Raw genomic sequence first — 21,980 nt, 5'->3', positions numbered from 1 at the left:
CACAGGCTTTGACTGTGTGGATCACAATAAACTGTGGAAAATTCTGAAAGAGGTGGGAATACCTGGCCTGTCTCTTGAGAAATCTGTATGCAGGTCAGGAAGCAACAGTTAGAACTGAACATGTAACAACAGACTGCTTCCAAATAGGAAAAGGAGTACGTCAAGGCTGTATACTATCACCCTGCTTATTTAACTGATATGCAGAGTACATCATGAAAAATGCTGGGGCTGGATGAAGCACAAGTTGGAATCAAGATTGCCAGGAGAAATATCAATAACCTCAGAAAAGCAGATGACACCACCCATATGGCAGAAAGTGAAGAATAACTAAAGAGCCTCTTAATGAAAGTGAAAGAGGAGAGTGAAAAAGTTGGCTTAAGCTCAGAACTCAGAAAACGAAGATCATGGCATCCGGTCCCATCCCTTCATCGCGAATAGATGGGGAAACAGTGGCAGACGCTAATTTTGGGTGCTCCAAAATCACTGCAGATGGTGACTGCAGCCATGAAAGTAAAAGACGCTTACTCCTTGGAAGAAAAGTTATGACCAATCTAAACACCATATTAAAAAACAGAGACATTACTTTGCCAACAAAGGTCCATCTATCAAAGCTACGGTTTTTCCAGTAGTCATGTATGGATGTGAGAGTTGGACTATAAAGAAAGCTGAGCACCAAAGAATTGATGCTTTTGAACTGTGGTGTTGGAGAAGACTCTTGAGAGTCCCTTGGACTGCAAGAAGATCCAACCATTCCATCCTAAAGGAGATCAGTCCTAAGTGTTCATTGGAAGGACTGATGTTGAAGCTGAAACTCCAATACTTTGGCCACCTGAAGCATAGAACTGACTTATTGGAAAAGACCCTGATGCTGAGAAGGATTGAAGGCAGGAGGAGAAGGGGACGACAGAGGATGAGATGGTTGGATGGCATCACCAACTCGATGGTCATGAGTTTGGGTAAACTCTGGGAGTTGGTATTGGACAGGCAGGCCTGGTGTGCTCTAGTCCATGGGATCACAAAGAGTCGGACATGACTGAGTGACTGAACTGAATAGTTATACAGGCATATCTCATTTTATTGTGCGTTGTGGATATTGTGTTGTTTACAAACTGAAGTTTTGGGGCAACCCTGCATTAAGCAAGTCTATAGGCACCAATTGTTTTTTCTCTCCACAACCCCTGGCAACCACTGATCTATTTTACAGTCTTCATAGTTTTGACTCCCACTGTTTCATAGAGTTGGAATCATGAAGTTTGTAGCATCATCAGCCTGCTCTCTGTCACACAGCCATGTGATTTAAGATTCTTCTGTGTCTTTCATAGCTTTACAGCTCAATTTTTCTTTTTCTTTTTTTGCTAAACAGTAATAATAACCTAGATGGCATATTAAAAGCAGAGATACCACTTTGTCAACACAGGTCCAGATAGTCAAAGCTATAGCTTTTCTAGCAGTTATGTACAGATGTGAGAGGTGGACCATAAAGACAGCTGAATGCTGAAGAACTGATGGTTTCAAATCGTGGTGCTGAAGAAGACACTGTCTCTGTAAATTAAGTTGGGAAGAACTGATGCCTTAACAATATTAAACATAAGTATCTCTCCATTTATATAGATACTCCTTGATTTCCTTCATCAGAATTTTGTAGTTTTCTTATATAGATCTTGCACATATTTTATTAGGTTTATGTCTAAGTATTTATTTTGCGAGGGTGCTAGTTTAAATGGTATAGTGTTTTGAATCTCAAATTCTACTTGCTTACTGATAGCATATTAAAAAACAATAGTTTTTGTATTCTAACCCTTTTTCTACAACCTTGTTGTATTTGCTTATGAGTTCCAGATTTTTTGTTGATTTTTCGGCATTTTTTACATAGTATAATCTACAAACAAAGACATGTTTTATTTATTTCTTCCCAATCAGTATATTTTTCTTTCCTTATCTTATTAACTAACTCTTCCAATAGAATGTGTAATAGGAGTGATGAGAGGGGATATCCTTAACCCATTTTTCTTTAAGAGGAAAGCTTCTAGGGTCTTACCATTAAGTGTAATGTTAATAGTAGGGCTTTTGTTAATGTCTTTTATCAAGTTCAGTAAGTTCCCCTCTAGTCTTAGCTTGCTGGAAGTTTTAATTATGAGTAAGTATTAGATTTTGTCAAACGGTTCTCTCCACATGGTTTTTCTTCTTAGTTCATTGTAGATATTACATGAATTGATTCTGAACATTGAATCCACTTTGCTTACCTGAGGTAAATCCTACATGGTTGTGGTATAGAACTCCTTTTTACATCATTAGATTTAATTTGTTTTTTTCATCAGAGATATAGGTTTTCAGTTTTCTTTCTTGTAATCTCCTTAACTGGTTTTGGTATTAGGCTAACACTGATCTCATGAACTAAATTAGGAAGTATTCCTTCTGCTTCAGTCCTCTGAAAGAGAGTGTAGATATTTGGTACAGTTTCTTCCTTATATGTTTGGTGGAATTCACCAGTGAATCCCACTGGGACTGGTGCTTTCTGTTTTGGATGGTTGTAAAATATTGATTCAATTTTTTAAACAAACACAGGCCTATTCAGATTATTTATTTCCTCTCATGTAAGCTTAATAGTTTGTCTTCCAAGAAGTTGATACCTTTACTCTAGGCTATCAAATGTGAGAGCAGTTTTTCATAGTACTCTTTTTTTCATCCTCACTGTCTACAGAATTCATATCCATAACCCCTATTTTATTTCTGATATTAGTAATTTATATCTTCCATCTTTTCACAGTCTGAATTATTAGTGATGTTGGTATTTCCAAAGAATCATGTTATACTTTACTGATTTTTTCTATTTTTTTCCTGTTTTCAATTTTATTGGTTTTTTTAGTTCTTATTTCTTTTCTCCTGCTGATTTGGATTTAATTTTCTCTTCATTTCCTCTGAAGGAAACTTAGATTATTATTTTCATATAATTATTGTTTTGTTTTGTATGCATTCAATGTAAATTTCCCTCTAAGCATGACTTTCACTGTAGCCCATAAATTTTAAGTTGTACACGCAAATGTTTCTTATATTGTTTTCCTGTGTTAGCTTGACAGTTATATATTCTTGACTTTTATATTTGAGATTGTACTAGAAATTGCAACATATATTCTACAAAATCAGTAGACTCTTTGACCTTCCTCTCAAATACCTCAAGGAACTGAGGGTCTTTTAAGTCCATTTGGCTGCACACTCCAGCCTAAATGCAATTGCCATCATGTATTTTAAACCCCCTGTTTTATGCATTTATTTAGACTTTTCCATATATTTATTCCTTTGTTGCTCACCATCTTTTCCTGCATCTCTGACTATTCATTAGTGATACTTTCCTTCTCCTGAAAAAACATGCCTTTGTAGTTCCTTCAATGTGCATTTCCAGGTAACAAATTCTGTTTCTGTGCTGTTTTCAATTATGTTTTTCTTCCACCATGATTCTTTAAGGATATTTTTAACTCTGTATAGAATCCTACTTTATCAGCTGTTTTCTTACAGTAGGTTTAACACTCTATCCTACTGCCTTCTGGCTTCCATCAGTGCTGTTGAGGTCATCATTCTCTCTAATTATTATTTGAAGATAAAATCCCCTACCTCAGACAGTCCTCAGAATGCAGAAAATAACAGCAAATGAAAAAAAAAAAAACAAAACTGACAAATAATTAGTCTCCAAAATATACAAGCAGCTCATGTAGCTCAATACCAGAAAAATGAACAATCCAATCAAAAAGTGGGCAAAAGATGTAAAAAGACATTTCTCCAAAGAAGACATACACATGGCTAATAAACACAGGAAAAGATGCTCAATATCACTCATTATTAGATAAATGCAAATCAAAACCACAATGAGGTATCATCTCACATCAGTCAGAATGGCCATCATCAAAGTCTATAACAATAAATGCTGGAGAGGGTGTGGAGAAAAGGGAATGCTCTTACACTGTTGGTAGGGATGCAAACTGGTACAGCCACTAGGGAGGACAGTGTGGAGGTTCCTAAAAAAAATTGGGACTAGAACTGCCATACCACCCAGTAATCCCACTGCTGGGCATACACTCCAAAGAAACCAGAATTAAAAGAGACACATGTACCCCAGGGTTCAGTGCATCACTATTTATAACAGCTGGGACATGGAAGCAGCCTAGATGTCCATTGACAGATGAATGGATAAGGAAGTTGTGGTACATATACACAATGAAATATTTCTCAGCTATTAAAAAGAGTGCATTTGAGTCAGTTCTAATGAGGTGGATGAGCCTGGAGCCTATCATACAGGGTGAAGTAACTCAGAAAGAGAAAGACAAATACTGTATAATAACACATATATATGGAATTTAGAAAGACGGTACCAATGATCCTACATGCAGGCCAGCAAGGGAGACATAAATATAAAAAACAGACTTTCGAACTCAGTAGAAGAAGGTAAGGGTGGGATGACTTTGAGAGAATACCACTGAAACATGTACATTACCATATGTAAAATAGATGACCAGTGCAAGTTTGATGCATGAAGCAGAGCATCCAGAGTAGGTTCTCTGGAACAACCCAGGATAGGGTGGGGAGGAAGGTGAGAAGAGGGGTTCAGAATTGTGGGGGTCACCTATATACCTGTGGCTGATTCATGTTGATGTATGGCAAACCATCACAATATTGTAATCATTCTCCAGTTAAAATACATTAATTTTTAAAAATCTGCTTTTCTCCAAATGCTTTGTTTTTCCTATTGTATTTTCTGCATTTTCACTACGATATGTCTGAGTGTGAATTTCTTTTATTTGTCTTCCGAGGTGTATGCCAAGGTATCCTAAATGTTGTCTTTAATTTGTAATGGAAGTGTTTCACTTGCTTCAAATTTATTTACCTCTTCCATCAGATATTATTCACTATCTATTAAATTCCTTGAGACTTTAAAGAATTTGTCTTAAAATTTATCTATATATTTTAGATAACTCAGTTGGAAAAGTTGTTCTCTTTTTTAATTAATTTATGTTTTGGCTGCGCTGGGTCCTTATTGCTGTGTGCAGGCTGTCACTAGTGGCAGTAAGTGGGGGCTACTCTAGTTGCAGTGTGCACATGCACACTGCATATATCTCATCCATATCCTGTCTTCACTTCCTTTGCATATATACCTAGGGCTTCTCATTGTGGTGGCTTCTATTATTGTGGAGCACAGTCTCTAGGGCACACGGGTTTTAGTAGCTGCAGCACATGGGCTCAGTAGCTGTGGTTTGTGGGCTCTAAGCACAGGTGCAGATGTTGTGGTGCACAGGCTTAACTGCTCTGTGGCATGTGGGAACTTCCTGGACCAGGGATCAAACCAGTGTTCCTTGCATTGCAAGGTGGATTCCTAATCACTGTCCACCAGAGAAGCCCAGAAAAGCTGTTTTTTGAATTAATGAGTCTGCCACTAAATTTAGATTCAATTTTTAGTGACACTGGGGAAGTAGGAAAGCACAAAATCACAATGACTGTAAGATGAGATGACAAGATTTGATAAAGACAAAATGAAGGAAAAATCGAAGGGAGAGCTGGTAGGGGATTAAAAAGAATTGAGATTTAGGAGAGATTGAAAAGGATAATTTGAAAGAACATTAAACACATTCACATTAGGAGGAAGAGGATGCATAGGATTATAATAGTGACATTCAGTAGGACAGGAAATACAAGAAGAGAGGAAACCTTAATTATGTGTGAAGTTGAAATGTGTGAAATCTCATCTCATATGATATTTTAACAGTGGAATTAAAAACAGCATTGAGAAAACATTGAATATAAGCGGATTTGGTTCTACATACCCACATTAAGATGGCATCAGTAGATAAAGAGAATTTGATTATACATATGTATTTTATAATATAAAATAGGTATATATAATATAATGATATTGACTAGTGTCAGAGGAAGAGTGAGAAGTGGGTGTCAAGTATGAATCAGCTAAGAAGTGCATTTTATTTATTGAGATAAATTAACATATAACCTTGTATAAGTCTAAGGTATACAAGGTGCTCATATGATACACTTTTATATTGCCATATGACCAAGATAGAGTTAGCTAACACTTCTATCACATCACAGTACCATTTCTTTATTGTGATGAGAACAATTAAGATAAAGTCTCTTGGCAACTTTGAAGTTTATAATACAGTATATTGTTTATAATCACTATGTGTGCTATGTGCTATGCCTAGTCACTCAGTCATGTCCAACTGTTTGCATGCCCGAGGACTGTAGCCCACCAGGCTCCTGTGTCTATAAGGATTATCCAGGCAAAAATAATGGAGGGGGCTGCCATGCCCTCTTCCAGGGGATCTTCCCAACCTAGGGATCAAACCCAGGTCTCCTGCATTGCGGGCAGATTCTTTACCATCTGAGCCATCAGGGAAGCCTAGATATCTAGGACTTTTTATCTACTGATGGCACATTTGTACCTTTAAACAGCATCTCCCTAATTCCTACACCTTCCAATCCCTGGTAACCACCACACAACTTTGTTTTTACAACCTTGACTTTTTTAGATTCCACATGTAAGTGATATTATACAGAATTTCTCTTTCTTGGTCTGACTTATCTCACTTAGCATAATGCTGTCTAGGTCCACCCATGTTGTCACACACAAATGGCAGGATTTCCCTCTTTCTCATGACTATATAATATCCCATTGTGTGTTTGTGTCTGTGTGCACACGTGTGCATGCTGTATCACATATCCTTTATCCATTAACCCATGGACTGACACTTAGGCTGTTTCCATATCTTGGCTACTGTGAATAGCAATGCAGTAAACATGGGGGTGCATATATCTCTTCAATATCCTGTCTTCATTTCCTTTGCATATATACCCAGGAGTGGAATTGCTGGGTAATATTGTGACCCTATTTTTCACTTTTGAGGAAACTCTACAATCTTTTCCATAGTGGCTAAACCAACTTAAATTCTCAGCAACAGTATACAAGGGTTCCTTTTTCTCCACACCCTCTCTAGCATTTATTATTTGTAGACTATATGATGATGGCCATTATGATTGGCTTAAGGTGATACCTCATTATGGTTTTGATTTTCATTTCCCTAACAATTATCAATGTTGAGTGACTTTTCACGTGCCTGTTGGTGATCTGTATGTCTTCTTTGGAGAAACATGTATTTATTCTTTGCCTATTTTTTCCTAATATTCTTTTAATGTAGCTATCTAATTTTCCCAGCACCACTTATTGTAATTTTCTTTTTTCCATTGTTTTCTCACTTCTTTTGTCATAGATTATTGTCCATAAGTGTGTAGGTTTATTTCTGGGCTCTGTACTCTGTTTCATTAGTCAGGCGAGTTTTTGCTCCTCAGTTTTTGTCTTGTCACAACAAAGATTTGGAGTGACGGACATTAAAGCCCCCTTGGAATGTCACAGCTCTCAGGTCTTGGACAGACTGTGTTATAGCTCTCAAGTCTTGAATGGACTGCGTTATAGCTCTTAGACAAATCAGTGTTACATCTCTATTTTATTCAGATAATAGCAGGAAAATCCATCTTCACGACGTGAGGTCATGTCAACCCAAAGATGCAAAGAGAGGAGGGCCCCAGCGTGCAGGATGGAGAGAGAGACAGAAAGAGAGAGAGCTAGCTTTGGCTCCTCTTTTTATATGTTTTTCTCTCCCTGGGTCTGTCCTATGTAAATTGGGCCAGCCAGGAGTGTTGTTTGTTTTACCTGAGGTCCTCACACCAGTACTCGGACCATGCTTTGTTTTATTCTTGTGGGCTTTTCTCTTCCAGCTCTTTTAGCCACCGCCATTTTTGACTCATTTTCCCTATTCTAACTACCTCACACATTGATGTATGTGTTTTCTTTTATGCCAATGTCATGCTCTTTTGATTAATGTAGCTTTGAAGTATAGTCTGAATAGGGAAAGTGGTACAGCCAGCTATTATTTTTCTCCAGTCAGCTTTGGCAATTGAGTCTTTTGTGGTTCCAAAAATTTTTTTAGAATCATTTCATCCTACTTTTGTGAAAGTGTTCTGGGTATTTTGATAGTGACTGCATGAAGTCTATAGATAGCTTTGGATAATATGGCCATTTTTAACAACATTAATCCTTCTAATCAAGGAACACAGGATTTCTTTCCATTCCTTTTTATCATTTTCAAGTTCCTTCATCAGTGTTTATAATTTTCAGAATATAGGTCTTCCACCTTCTTGGTTAAGTTTGTCCCCTCGTATTTTATTATTTTTAGTGTGATTATAAATAGAATTGTTCCCTGAATTTTTTTTCTGATAGTTCATCATTAGTGTATACAAAAGCAACAGATATCTCTAAATTAATCAGAGTATTCTGCATATTAACATGCCACAGGCTAACTGACTGTCTTTTCTTCCCACAGCCATGGACACAGCAGAGTCTATGCCCAATGAACCCTTGTTCAGAGGCAAAAATAGACAAGATCTCCAAGAGATGCTCAGAGAATAGGACTGGCAGTTGAGTACTAGTTGTCAAAGCTGCAGGAACACCTGGGTGTGACTTCTGCCCATGCCTTACAACACCTAGAAGAAAAAGACCTCCAGAAACTGAAATGCCAGGTGCAACATTCCTGGGAGAAAAGGGCCCTGGAGAAACTGCTTAACTTATCACACTCAAATACTCTTTCAGAGTTACAGGAGTCTTGGGTGGAATCATTAAAGAAAAGGCAGAAGAAGGCAGAACAGGCTCTGCAGGAACAAAGAGAAATGCTGTCAGAAGGGAAGCAACAACAGGAAGAGGCAGTGAGGAAAAAGGAAGCAGAACTGAGGCAAACAATGGAGATCCCCAAAGAGTTCAAGCCATCTCCTGAAAAGCCCCTGGGAGAAGTCATGGAAGATATGCAGAGACAACTCAACCTCATGAAAGGGACATTTTCTCACAGGAAAAATCTCTCAGATAGAGAATTTGTGACGCATGCATCTGGAGGACTAGCCCTACAGGGAATTTACAAAACCAGTGACCAAAGGTATCTTATAGAGAAGAAAGAAGAGCTACTCTGTGTCCCCAAGGAGTTTGTACTGCGTGGCCCTAATCAGGGTACACGGGTTGAAATGAAGGAATTTACATCTTCTCAAGAAGAATCCATGTTCACTCAGACTGCAGAGAAGCTGGGCTTCAGTATAACTGCCTTAAAAAAGGGTGGAGGTTGGGGGATTAGCCTGGAAGCTGGTATGGATCAGAGCATGCATTCAGAATCCAAGAAAATACAACAGTCACAATCTAAACACTCTTATTTCTGCTCAACCAAGTTCATCTATATCCCACTGGCCTCCTTCCACTTTCCCATTGACCAGCTCCAACTATCCAATGCTGCTCTTCAGGGTTTAAAATACATTGAAGACCTTTTGAGTTAGTCAGAAGACCCAGCCAAACTACTCTTGCTGAGGCATAGGACTGAAGCCTTCTTCCAGAGGTTTGGGTCTCATGCTAACCAGGGCCCTCTGCACCTGGGAGGAGTCTACTGGTGGAAAGCAATTTCAGAGGGTTTCCAAAAGCAGCAGCTGGCAGAAGTGAAACAGAAAGCTGCAGAGCCCCTGGATATTTACATAAGGGGCAGTTACAGGGGCTTTGGAGTGAACATTGGTACAGATTTGGATGTATCAGACTCTCATTTGAAAAAAGCCTCTCAGAGAACAACCTTCCAAAATCTCCAAACCAAAGTCCAATTATCTGTGGCCCAGACAGGTGGCCCACCAGAAGCAAATGGCTTTTTGGGCTGGAAAGCTGGTCTAGTTTCCAGTAATCAAACCTGGTGTGTCATTGACCGTGGACCTCAGCTGGTACCTGTTTGGGACATTGTCCTCTCTAGCCACAGAAGTGATTTTAAGGATCCTCTTAAAGTAGCTAACTGCCTGAAAGACAACTATACTGTTCTGACCAAACTCACTGCCCAGATACAGGAGGGAGAAGAATTACTGAGTATTCAGAAGGAGGCTCGGATTTTCCTAGAGGATGTGAAATCCTGGAAAGTTTTTGATCCTGAAGAACAGCTTTAAATGCTGATAAATTTCATGCAAAGATTGAGTCAAAAAACTGAAAGCTATACCATTTGGACTAATATATGCCTCAAAGACTGGGGTCTGCAGAATTTTCTGGTAAACACTGTTAACTTTTGCAAAAAATCTTCCAATTATGGAACTAAATTTATTAAATCCCAGTTGAGCAGTCTTTTGGATTCTCACATCTATACAGTAACAAACTTTCCCCAGGCTCATTCCATTATGCAGTGGATATTTCAGTCAGAACCAAGGGAATATAATGTCCATATCACCCAATTTTCTGAGTTAACTGAAATATTTTAAAAAACACAGAATGACCTTAGGGAAGTAAGGTCCAACTCTGAATCCTCAGAGTTGGTGGAGGAAGCTCAAAGAAAGCTGACTTATGAGGTCAGCTTGTCTCTTGGCTCCTTCTTGAAATACCTCTGAGAAACGGGGAAGCCAGACACACACATCTTGCTACTTTTGATAGCATCTGGTGCAGGATATCATGTGGTTCACAATATATTTCAGTGTCTACTGAGGCATGATGAGTTAGACTTCCTATTGGATAAAATGCAAACTGCACAAAATAAATACCAAGAGCTCGAAAAGATTTGCAACTACAGGGCTCAGGCATTCCTGGTGCTCACAGGTCTGACAGCAACAGTGGGCATCAAAGCTGCTTCTCCAGAGGAGAAAACGCAACGGTTGGCATTGATCAAACATCACATGGGACAATCTTTGACTAAAGAAGTTGTATATGTCCTCACCAAACCTGAAGATCATCATTGGGAAAACCTAGAAAAAGACTTGAGACTGCTCATTGATGGGAATTATGAGGCCACCGTGTCTTCATTCCAAGTGGAGGAGGTGAGAAAACAATTGCAAAGTGTTTTCCATTAAAAGAAAGAGCTCCATGAACCACACGATAATGAAAATAAAAAGGAAGAAGTCATAGAAAATGGAGCTTTCCGAGACTTGCTCGAGCGTCTAGACCTAGAACATTACTACCCAAGAAAAATGAGCAGAGCTAACTTCCAACTGATCCACAAGGCTTCTGTGTACAACACCCAGCGCTGCTCTGAAAGAGAACTTCCATTTTATTTCCGACAGAAGCTATTGATGCTGGATTATAGGCTGAGATACCTGATCATCAAACATGAAGAATACACAGAGAACCAAGTTTATTCAAGCACCTTGAACCAAGAAAAGGAGGCTTCTGATCCATATGAAGTTCTACCTGAAGAAAGTGTTAGTCCTACTAAGCCTTCAACAGCCACCAATGTCAGACCCTATGTTCACCCTATGGATATTCAGATGGCAATTCTTCACTGTGCAGATCATTTTGCCAGAAAATACATTTTGGAAAAACTTTCCATTTGTCAGTTTGCCCTCTGCCTTCTCATACCGAATCCTTGCAATGCTCAAATTGAATTCTCTCTCTGGTCTCTCTGTCAAATTCGAAGGAGCTGGAAGCAAGTAGGGAAATCAATAAAAGGGGAGAAGGGCAATTATAAGAATCAACGGATGTGTCATGTTTCTGTCCCCATTGTGTCCTTTATTAGAGTTGGAACTGGCTTCTCTGCCTCCAAATCTCAGATCATGAACTGCCTTCTCAGTGAACGCAAACATGATGTCTTTTTTCACTGACACTGCAAAGGCAGCAGCAGAGACTGTCTCTTGATGGGAGTGGTGGAGGTCGCCTGGTTCTGTCCTGGGGGGGAAGAGCAGGACAGATTTGACAAGTGCTTGACCTTTACCAATCTTCATGGAGATGCAAAGGAACATGAGAAGCAGCTCGCCTTTTTGCAGGAAGTCTCTTCCATAATTGTGGTCCTCATGTCAACTTCTGATGACAGTAAAGGAAACCAAAAAATAGTCCGTGACATGTGTCAGTCAACAAAACCTTTAATCTTGTTGCTTGATGATAAAGGAAAAGGCACATTCAATAAATCTGGCTCAAGAATGAGAATTGGGATCAGGAACAGAAATGAGGCAGAATTAACAGGGGAGCTCACAACTACAATCAGACATTTGTTGGAACTCTCTAACACTGCACTCAGCTTGGAGAACTGTGCCCAAGTTGCTCACAAGCAAGGAATGCTTATTGATGAAGACCAGAGAGATTGCAAGGAAGCCAAAGAAAAGGCAGAGGCTCTAATGACCCTACTGAGAGAAATGGGAATACCTCAGGTCAAGGAAAACTTACTACCTCTTCAGGGAAAACTGTGGCAACGTTGGTGTGAAAAGGACAGAGAACTCTATCATCTGAGAGAAAAGGGGAATCGCAGCATTGAACAACACAAAAATGAGACTGAGACAGAGAAACAAATCATAAGGTGTAAACAGTTGAGAAAAGCCTTTCCTCTCAATGCTTTAATGCGTTCTGTCCTTGAAATTCTCCAAAATGATTCAGAAACTCACACCAAACTCTACTTCCTCCAATGGCTGAATGTAGCTTTGGAAAACCTGACTGCACAACACTTGGAAAATCTAAATGAGAAGAAAAAGGCATTGGTTCAAAAAGAAAAGCAAGAGACCACAAAGAGTAGCTCTCTGAAAGACTGGCAAAAGAGGATAGAGGCTATTTCCAGAGAGATTAATGACTGTACCTTAGGAATTGAGCACATTCTCACAGAAGCTGGCCAGATCTATGAAGCTCTGGAAGAAGATTCATCCATGAAAAATACCCTATTTCTCTCCCTTCCCCACATTGCTGCAGATCTGATGATATCTGGTGTTCCCATTGAGCTGATGGATGGGGATGTTTCATATGTGCCCCTGAGGTGGGTGGCAGCTGTTTTTGACAAGCTCTCTGAGAAACTTGGGAACAAGCGGCTCTTTGTTGTCTCTGTCCTTGGCCTGCAGAGTTCAGGGAAGTCCACCCTGCTGAATGCCCTTTTTGGGCTGCAGTTCACTGTCAGTGCTGGGAGGTGTACTCGGGGGGCTTACATGCAGCTTCTGACAGTGGAGGAGACATTCACAGAGGAACTTGGCTTTGACTTTGTGCTTGTTGTGGACACAGAGGGACTTCGAGCCCCAGAACTCAGCAACAAGTCCCAGAATCATGACAATGAGTTGGCAACCTTTGTCATCGGACTTGGAAACTTGACTCTGATCAATATTATGGGGGAAAATCCATCAGAAATGCAAGATATTCTGCAAATAGTTGTCCAAGCTTTTCTGAGGATGAAACAAGTAAAAATCTCTCCCAGTTGCCTCTTTGTCCATCAGAATGTGGGGGAAGCTATAGCTAAAGACCAAACTATGGAAGGCAGAAGGCGGCTAGAGCAGAGATTGGACCAAATGCCAGCAACAGTAGCTGAAGAAGAGCAGTGCTCCGACGTAACCTGCTTTAGTGATGTCATTAAGTTTGATGCCAACACCCACGTCTACTACTTTGCTCACCTCTGGGATGGCAACCCCCCAGTGGCCCCTCCCGATCCTCGCTACAGCCACAATGTTCAGGAACTAAAAAGCAGAATTCTTGGGACTGCCCAACAGGAATCTAGGGGAAGCATCATGAAAATATCAGATGTAAAATTCCGAGTTCAAGATTTGTGGAGAGCCCTACTGAATGAGAACTTTATTTTCAGCTTCAGGAACACTCAAGAAGTCATGGCCATGAGCAAACTGGAAACCATGTATAACTCCTGGACATGGGAGCTGACGAGTCATGTGCAGAGCTTACAGGAACAGCTGATAAACCAGATTCAGAATGGAAAAATCCAGACACTTGAAACATATACCCTGGAGGCTCCAGTTACCGAGATATATAATGACATCAAGCAAGAACTTGAAAAATATTTTAATGAAGACCCAGATAGTGAAGTGCTGGTTCAGTGGAAAGGAAATTTTGAAAAGAAACTAATAACCCTTAAAGAGGCCCTAATTTTAGATGGCCAAAGAAAAGCCAAAGAACTTATTAGTTTCAAAAAAAAATCAAGAAAAATTAGATAACAAAATGTCAGGTTATGAAAAGGAATTATTGGATAAAAGCGGGAATTTGGCTTTATTGGTAATGGCACTGAATTGAGCGAAGAAAGCTCCATGAGATATTCAACCCACTTTGGGAAAAATGGGTCTATGATGTGTCCTCAAGTCTCCCTCCAGCCACAGACCCTGACATTAAACTGGATCCTGAAAACATCCTTTTGGATTATTTCAAAAAGGAAAAAGACATGGTAACCATATTGAAGAACTATTCTGGAGAAAAGTTTGAAATCAACTATGACAAACATGTTAAGATGAACAGGAATTATTGGGGACTTTCTACAATCACAATAGAGACCCAGAATATACACTCCATAACTATGACTACTGACTGCATTATTTCAAAAGTTAATGAAACCGTTAAGAAAATATCTCAGCAAAAGCATGATTACAATCCAACTTATTTCCATGAAATCCTGATAATAATAGATGAGGAGGTGAAGTCTGCAACCACTCAGAAAAGATACAGACTTACAAGAAGATATGAAATAGACTTATCATTGTGTTTATTCCTAAGAGCATCAGTGAAGTTTAAGGAGATGCACAAGGCATTCAAGAGGGCAAATGATCCTGTAAACTATCTGCAAAGCAAGAAAGATGATTTCTTCATGAGCTTTAAGATCTCTTGTCAAGGAGCAACTTCAATTAAAACATTTGTTGATTTTCTCTGGAAGAAACTCACACCTGCTGTCTCCAGCACCATAAGGAAAAACATGGCCCTCAAAATTGCTGGGGACATTCGAACCACCTGCCGCGTATTCAATGAAAACAGAGCTAACCTGGAGAAACACATTCTCATTTCTCTGGCAGAAGAGGAAAATTTTGATAACTACTGGCAGTACCTTCATTATCCAGAATCATTTTTTAAGGATTACATTGAAAACCATGTTAAAAGATATTCTTTTGACACAGGAAGAAAAAAAATAAAGACATTTCTACAAATGAGTTTCGATGACATCAAGAATGCCATCTCTCAGCTATAAAAGCATCTACAGCAATAGCCAAAGATACAAGCAGCACAGTGTCTGGGTGGCTAGATTTGTTCTGTGATCACCTGGGGAGTAACTTCATCCTTCCACGAAAAGACTTTATAAGCATTGAACACCAGGAGATAAAAGATATCGAGTTTATCAAAGAGTCCATGAGTAAAGCTTTAGATCCTGAAATGAAGAAGGTAGAACAGAACTGTTTGTCTAGATTTGTAGAAATGATTCCTGAAATCCAGAAAATGCTCTCTGAACATCTCTGTGGCTGCTGGAAACAGTGTCCCTTCTGTAAAGCAATTTGTATGAACACAATCCCTACCCATGAAGGAGACCACAGTGTTCCCTTCCACCGTCCACAGGCTCTCGGTGGATGTGGTGGGATCAAAGAGACCAGTTTGTCATGGATTACTGTACCAGTTTAGTAGCAAGTGATTGCAATTTTATTTTGAATGATGGCAGGAGAATCCCATTTAAGACCTATCGACAAGCAGGAGGGGAGTATGCCACATGGAGCATCACCCCAGACACATCCACCCAGCCATACTGGAAATGATTTGTCTGTCACTTCAGATCAAAGCTAGAAGAAAAATATCACAAAAAGTTTATCAATAAAGGTGAAATTCCTGATGCCTGGAAGAAAATCACAAAGCAGGAGGTGCTTGATGACTTGAAAACAAAATAATACTCAATGACCAGATAAAGAGTTCCAGTATCTAAACAAAGAAGGCACATCACCAGAACAGGCCTAAAATACCACCCACTCAGAATGAAAACCTTCCTTGTATCAATTTTTCTCAAATGAAACATCTAACACTAAATCAATCATAGCAAGAGTTGAAGATTTCTTGAGTAAGAATCTTATTTTTCTTTGCCTCAATTCCTTCTTCTTTAAAAACAGATAACTGATATACATGCGTACATGATAAAATCCAATCAAGCCCATTTAATATACCGACTGCATATTTTATATTATTCTGAATGTTTTTATTTTTAAATATGTAATGTTATATAAAGCTTCAAGAAAGTCATTTTCATAGAGGGAGATTAAAATCATTGCAGGCTGCTACAAAATATATAGAATAACTATACAAATATTTTTATCAATATATAGTTATTGACTAGAAGTTACAAATACTTTTCATTTCTAAGTGTATTTTTTTCACTCTCTTAAATTGTGAGGAAGAGTATTAATGCTTGAATGCAAAAAAATTCATGGGAAATTCAAGATTTCCAATTCTCAAATATAATGCCATGTAGAGCTATTCTGCCGGGCCAGCCGGAAGATTTCAGGGAGCAACACAACGCGTTCCTTTAGGCTAAGAAATAAAGACACAGAACAGATGGGGTCGAGAGGATCGCTGCAGTCAGCGATGATTCTTTATTTCTCAGGGTTACATTTATACTAAACCAAGAATAGAATCTTAAGAAGAGAAAATATTTTTCCATAAACATCACTTTGAGATAACAATCACCAGAACTCTCTGATAACGTCAAGGGTTAAGAAGGGCATCCCGTTTATCTCAAGGGTGGTCGAGAAAGGCTTATCCATCTGCATCATGTGTGCATTCAAGGCTTGCTAATGTTCTGTTAAGATTTAACTTAGATAATAAATTCCAGAGAGGGGTGGCGGGACAGAGAGCTATGTCTGCGAACAGACCCTTGAGGATCAAGGCAGCTCCCAGAGTCAGCCTTTTGGTTCAGGCCGCTCCCCGCAGCTCCCCCTCTTTTATTTAGTAAAATGGCATGCCTGATTCTTTTGGCGTAAGTAATTACTGTGTAGGACAACCTTGATGTCCCACAGCTCTTTGAAAATTTAGGAATTTAGGAAATTATTATAGGAATAAAAACAAAACAAACAAACAAACAAACAAACAAAAAAAACAAAACAGAAACTTGGCCAGGATACAGCCTGCATCAATTTGGGAAAAAACATTAAACAAATATGAAAAATAGAAGTTAAATAATTTTTCTAATATAACCACTTTTCTCTTCTTCCTGGGCATCTTGGCACTGGCCTGTGCATGTTTTTTTAAAAAGGTTAAGAAAAAATTCACAAGAGTTTAGGTATTCACGGCCTAGAGCTCTGTACAGGTCTGACAAGGACCCATTTATAGAACAAGATTTATGACCAGGGAAAAAGGGCCATTTTAATCAAGGCTGTGAACCAGGTCGGGGCTTCCCTCGTAGCTCAGTCATAAAGAGTCTGCCTGCAATGCAGGAGACCTTGGTTCGAGTCCAGGGTCAGGAAGATTCCCTGGAGAAGGAAATAGCAACCCACTCCAGTATTCTTGCCTGGAGAATCCCATGGGCAGAGGAGCCTGACTAGCTACAGTCCATGGGGTCACAAGAGTCAGACACATCTTAGTGACTAAACCATAGTGATAATTCAATAAGAAATGTTTCTGTATATTAAAATGTAAGAAAATGCTTATCTCCAAATCAAGCACCTTTGTGACTTTTCACACTATTTGAGCCATAGAGTCATGATCAGAAATAAAAAAGGAAAACACACTGAAGCCAACCAAGGAACTGAGAGGGGAGGAAACCTCCACTCTGCAAACCTATACCTTCTGAAACAATGACTTATGCTAGGTTCTCAAAGCTGAGGATCTGAAGGAATCCTGAAGCAAAGAAAAAAGTTACTCATGTCTGACATAGGGCCATTCATTGGCTTCCATTTAAGGTCACACTCTCTACCCCTCCACAGCCTGTATGAAGACATACATTACAAAGAAGAACAATCAAAGAACTTGGATCTTCGGAGCTGGGAGACAGGAGTGCTCACTCTGCTATCTTTGTGCCCCAAGCATACTCTTCAGTTTCAGGTCAAATGACCATGTCTCCAGAAGAAATCATGAAACAGAAAAACTATACAGAAAGCAGATATTCTTGAATAGACGGATTTTCCTTTTGTTCTTTAAAAATAGTCTCACTGAGAGTTGGAGGAGCCTCAGAATAGGATAAAGTTGAAATAGTGATAAAAACAGAACCCATGCACAATATAGCCCGTCTCTGACATCACTGCATCCTTGATAACTGTGCAATGTTAACATTTGTTCAATGCTTTTCATATTTGTTCAATAAGCCCATTAAAACTTCTAACTAAGAAGCATCATGATTAACTTTGATTTTCAGGCAAAATTCTTGTGTATAAACAAATAATTTTTTATCAATTCCTCAGGCATTTAAGGAGAGTGATTACTAAATGCAATTCAGAGATGGTGTCAAGAGTTCCCTACAAAATGGCTAGACATAAGTTGGGAATGAAGGTAGATGAAAACATGAATGTGGTTTTCTATGATAGTAGTGGAGAGTAAAGTGCCATCAAGGTGGGGTCAGGATCAAAGTGTCAATGGGTTGAGGTCAGTGAGGGAGATCTTCGGAACACTGGAGTAGGGTGATACAGTTCATAGGGATGAGAATCATATAGTCATCAAAAGTGGGAGATGCTGGGCCCAGTGTAGGTCACAGGGATTAGAGATGGCCAGCGTTGTAAGGTCACTGGAGGTAAGGTTCACACGATCAGTAGAAAGAGTCTCTCAGAGTCTCTGAAAATGTGGATCATGGAAACAAAGGAATTGGGGGTCATCACATCAATAGACGTAGGGAATTTCCAGAGTGATTTAAGCTAGAGAGGACAAATCCTGCAGGAATGGGGCTAGGAGAGTGATGGATTCTAGGACAAGATAAAGAACACAAATAAGATGTGAGTTGCTTCTCAGGTGGCACCAATGGTGAAGAACTCACTTGCCGATGCAGGAGATAAAAGAGATGGCGAAGTTCAATCCCTGGGTTGGGAAGATCCCCTGGAGAAGGAAATGGCAACTCACTCCAGTATTCTTGCCTGGAAAATTCCACAGACATAGGAGCCTGATGGGCCACCATCCATGAGGCCGCAAAGATTTGGACATGACTGAGCACCAGCACATGCTTTAAAAAAAAAAAAAAAAGGGAAATTTTCACTAAGATTTTCACTTAGGTCTCAAAGTGAATGAAGTGTATTATGGACTATTACGGGGTAATTATTACTGTCATGCCTAAGTCCATAGGGATTTAAGACAGACTTATATGTCTTCTAATTTGGAGGAGACATCAAGATTGAAGGCAAAAGAAGAGGGCAGCAGAGGATGAGATGGTTAGATAGCGTCACTGAGTTTGAACAAACTCCGGGAAACAGCAATAATGGTAGTTAACATGGAGGCTGGGGCTACCTGCTAAGGATCACTAGTGTCCTGTACTCCTGAACAAGATGCTGAATTTCCCCAAGGTCCTTGGGATACAGATTGGACCCTCTGCCCAACAGAGTTTCCTCACCCCTCCCATGCCCCACCCCGCATACCCCTCCATGCCCCACTGCTCCCACCACCCACTTCAGCAGAGACAACTGGAAATATATTGCCAGAAGCAGGAATGAGGGGAAAGTCAAAGAAGTTACCCTGGGATGGCAGCAAAACAGGTCTGCAAACAGTACACTGTCAGGTCATTAAGTGTATGGGGGCATTCTGAAGACTCCACAAAAGCACAGCCACAAGAAGCATGTATTGTATATTCAACAACTAAAAGAAAAATCACAAATAGCACCAGCTACCCTTCAGCTCTCATCCCTCAAACCAAATAATGAGAGTAGGAGGAGGAAAGGAAGTAAAGAAACGAGAAAAAGAAAACAGGCCAGGACACACTTCAGTTCAGTTTACTCCCTCCTAGTCTATGAAATTGTAAATCAGGCCTGAACTTGATGGAGGTGGTGAAAGGTGGTCAAAGAGCCTGCTTAGGATTTAATGAGAGATGGAAGTTTTCATAGTAGATAGGACTAAACTTTTTAATGCCTAATACTTTAGATATTCTAATGCCAAAAGTGACTAGAAAAGTCACTTTCCCAAGATTATCATCAGGAATGGGGGTGGGGAGAACCAAAATAACATGGTGGCAAGCAAGGGTAGAGATAAATGAAGGAATATTCCAATCATACAATATTGAGTCCAGCTCATTCAATGAACAGTTTACACACAGATGAAGAAAAATGAGGAAGAGGGGCAAGAGGAGAAATAAACTGGCAACACAGGTGAGTCTCTTCTGGAAAAGGAAGGGGCTGCTTCCAGGAGATGTTTTCAATTACTTCTCATTATTAACTAGTACAATATTGTGATATAATAATAAAGATATGTCCAGTCTTTGTCCAGGTTTCTGGAGCAGAGCTCCTAGAATTCTTGGAACTTCATGAGTTACAGGGATGAGAGGAGCCTCTTTTGTGACTCCTAAAAAGTCCCTGTGGAGAATACCTGAGTTTATGTTAATGAGGTGACTCTGTGTGAGGCCCCTAGATAGTTTCAGGATGGAGGTTGCCTGCCAAAGAAACCATGTGATTAGAGGCTTGGAACTTTCTGCTCCAAATCCCCTCACACCTCCAGGAGGGAAACGAGATAGAGACTGAATTAATCCCCAGTTGCCAGTAATTTAATCATGCATATGTCATGGAACCTCCATAAAACTGTAAAGGAAAGGATCTGCAGAGCTTCTAGGGTGGTGAGCACCCCCACATGCAGAAAGGTGGTGTACCTCAATCTCCACAGTCATAGAAGCCCTTGTATTCAGGAGACCTCCGTACCTCATATTATTTGCCTCTTAATCAGGTTCTTCATTTATATATTTTCTAACATTCTTTATAAGGATACATAACTATATATCCTATATATGCTTAGCTGTCAATAAGAAAAGTCCCTGATTTCCATGTGTTGTCATAGCAAATTATCAAACTAGAAGAGAGGGTCATGGGAATCCCAAATTTTAAGACAAGTCAGATAAACTGTGGGTAACTAGGGACCCAATATTTGCAATTGCTATCTGAAGTGGGAGAGCAGTCTTGTGGGGCTGAGCCCTTAACCACTGAGGTCTGAACTAACTCCAGGTAGTTAGGGTCAGAACTGAATTAAATTGTAGGACACCCAGCTGGAATCTGCACAGAGTTAGAGAACTGTTTGATAAGGAAAACCCACATTTTTAGTGTCAGAAGTGTTCTATGGTTGGGAATGAATCTTAGTAATTATAACTAGACTTACATTGAAGAAAGTAGGGGAAACCACTAAGCAATTCAGGTAAGACCTAAATCAAATCCCTTACAATTATACAGTGGAAGTTGCAAATAGATTCAAGGGATTGGATCTTATAGATAGAGTGCCTGAAGAACTATGGATGGAGGTTTGCAACATTGTACAGGAGGCAGTAATCAAGACCAGCCTCAAGAAAAACAAATGCAAAAAAGCCAAACGGTTGTCTGAGGAGGCCTTTCAAATAGGTGAGAAAAGAAAAGCAGCTAAAGTCAAGGGAGATAATATACATGTTCCAATGCTATTCTCTCAGATCATCCGACCCTCGCCTTCTCCAATTGTGAAACAGATCTCCAGTCCAGGTTTGATGCATGAGACAAGTGCTCAGGGCTGGTGCAGTAGGATGACCCAGAGGGATGGGATGGGGAGGAAGGTGGGAAAGGGGTTCAGGATGGGGAACACATGTAAATCCATGACTAATTCATATCAATATATGGCAAAACCCACCACAATATTGTAAAGTAATTAGCCTCCAAGTAGTATAAATAAATGAAAAGATAAAAGAAAAAAAATAATGTTGATTAAACTTTAAACTTACAATTTTGGTTATTAAAAATAAAAAAAAAAATTAGAAAAATAAAAAAATAAAGTAAAGGGAGAAAAGGGAAGCTACATCCCTCTGAATGCAGAGTTGCAAAGAATAGCAAGGAGAGAAAGCCTTCCTACATGATCGGTGCAAAGAAAGAGGAAAACAATAGATAGGAAAGGCTGGAGATCTCCTTGCAAAAATTAGAGACACAAAGGGAACATTTCATGCAAAGATGGGCACAACAAAGGACAGAAATGGTATAGACCTAACAGAAGCAATGAAAGAGGAAAGTGAAAAAGTTGGCTTAAAGCTCAACATTCAGAAAACTAAGATCATGGCATCTGGTCCCGTCACTTCATGGGAAACAGATGG

Source organism: Cervus elaphus, chromosome 1, assembly GCF_910594005.1.
Source record: "Cervus elaphus chromosome 1, mCerEla1.1, whole genome shotgun sequence".
Classification (NCBI taxonomy): domain Eukaryota; kingdom Metazoa; phylum Chordata; class Mammalia; order Artiodactyla; family Cervidae; genus Cervus; species Cervus elaphus.
The sequence above is the reverse complement of the archived record's forward strand: the minus strand, read 5'-3'. Positions refer to the sequence as shown.